Source organism: Marmota marmota, unplaced genomic scaffold, assembly GCF_001458135.2.
Source record: "Marmota marmota marmota unplaced genomic scaffold, marMar, whole genome shotgun sequence".
NCBI lineage: Eukaryota > Metazoa > Chordata > Mammalia > Rodentia > Sciuridae > Marmota > Marmota marmota.
Window position 1 is genome coordinate 1 of NW_026004473.1, and position 2,083 is coordinate 2,083.

At 60.8% G+C, this 2,083-nt stretch overlaps 1 pseudogene; it reads right to left on the reverse strand.

The window, feature by feature from the left end:
- Positions 1-14: 14 nt before the first annotated feature.
- On the reverse strand, positions 15-1,786 carry LOC107135265 (annotated as a pseudogene).
- Positions 1,787-2,083: the final 297 nt, after the last annotated feature.

Sequence of the window (2,083 nt, forward strand, 5' to 3'; positions counted from 1 at the left end):
GAGCAAGAGCAAGTAGGAAGGCCTGCTTTGCCAGGGCGCTCTGGGAACGTGACAGAGCTTTTGGCAGGATGCCTGCCAGGGCCCCTAGCTCAGAACAACATTCTCTAAAACCTGGCATTAGAAATAAACAACCACCTGTCTGAACCCTGGAAGCAACCTGTGGCTGCTTCAGGCCTGCAGGCCTGTGGGTTACAGGTCAAAGAGAGGCTCAGGCTAAGTTAATTGTCCTTTTAACTTAAGGAATGCAAACCCACCTACTCAAGGTCCCTGCCCACACTGAAACAGGCTAGAGGCCAAGACTCAGATCATCTGGGCAAGCAGTACCAGGAAGGGGCAACCCCAGGCTGACTGGTTACATTTTAGCCCTCCAGCCCCCAAGATACACAAGCCCTCGGTCCCCAAAGAGGTCCTGCTCACTTAGGTTGAGAGAAACTACAGGAGGAGGAAGCTGGGGAGCCCCCATTCCCCCGGAAGGGCCTCAGGCCAGGGATCTACACAGAGGAGGAAATGAACACAATAGTGACAACTTACTGAGAACGTACCCTCATTAAAATCAAATCTTTATTTACACTGTTTTGTTTACTCTTCCAAAACAACCTCCCAAATAGGTACCATTTATTATCTTCATACACCAGAAGAGAAACCGGATGTTTAGAGAAAAGTAACTTGCCCAAAAGTTCGGGAGAAAACTTAATCTACACTCAGGAATGGCTCTATGAAACGACAGATGTGAATGAGTAGGTAGACTCTCTTCCCTACTCTGAGCCTCACTGTCAGTCTTCCAAACTGGAGTGGGTTTCTCTGAGCTGCCTGGAAGTTCCTACCAGAGTGAGCATGGCAAGACTGCTCCAAGCTCTAAGCAAACCCAAACTACAAAACCCTGAACCTTGGGCCAGAACAGGGACGTCTTCAGGCCTTCTTTGGTTCAGAGGCCAGAGGGGCCGGAGGGCTTCCCTATAGGGTACTTCCCCACCCTGCAAGAATCCCCCCATGGGACACCACCCAAGCTCTCCCACCCATCCGGCCCGAGCCTCTCTTTGGGATTAAGCATTCTTATCCGGAACAGGGAGGCTGGCAGTCGTGGAAGAGGGAATGTACTAAGGATCCCGGTCCCGAAATTCCGGGGGAGTCCCTCTCTTCGAACTGGTGCACCCGAGTTCTTACCGAGCAGCGGGGACTCCTCAGGGCAAGCAAGCAGCGACAGTGCTGAGGTGGAAGACACTGGGGCCGAAGTCAAGTTACCCGCGAGACGAGGGCCAGAATTTGCACCAGGGCTGGAGTCGAGCCCCGGGCGAGGCTCAGAGGAGACGCCTAAAGGAGGCGGCGGTCGGGCCTCGCCGGGCCGGAGCTCCCCGGAGGTCTGCCCGTTGGAGGCGGCGCCGTTCGAGCCACCCTGCAGCGATGTGGAGACTCCGACCGAGCTGGGGTAAGCGGCTCAGGTCGCGACCCGCCAGGTAATAGACGAGGGTGACGCCGAGGTGCAGCGCGCAGACGGCCACGAGCAGGCGGCAGGCCCGCTGCAGGGACGCGCCGGGCATCGCGGCGCTGCCGCCTAGAAGTGGCTCCCGAAACCTCATCTTCCCGCCGCTGCTTTAAGAGGGGGGTGGGCTACGGGCGGAGAGGGCGGCCCGCCTGCGGGCCGCCGGCCAGGCGCTGCCAGACCGCGGGCGACTGGGGGAGGGTCCAGAGGGGGCGGGGGCGAGGGAGCGCGGTTTGCTGCGGACGCAGACTCTCGGGGCGGTCGGACCGGGGAGCCACCGAGGCGCCGGAGGCGCGGGCGGAGGCGGGGCGGGGCCGCCGGTGGGGGCGGGGCCGCGAGCGGGGTTTTCTGGACGAGAGGGAGAGGGCGGGGTCTCTGGGTTGCTGGAGCGGAGGCGGGGCCGTCAAGGAGGAGTTGAGCTCTGGGGGCGGGGCGGCTCCGAAGGGGCGCGGCGCTCAGCTTTCCGCCCGCAGGCCCTGAAGCCCCAGGGTCGGACTTCGGCTTCTACGTCCAGCTGCAAACCTCTCTCTTCCCGAGTTTTGGCGGTGAGGCTTAGGTCGCTATCAAGCCGCACCTCCTCTCCCCGCCCCGCCCCCCCCCCCC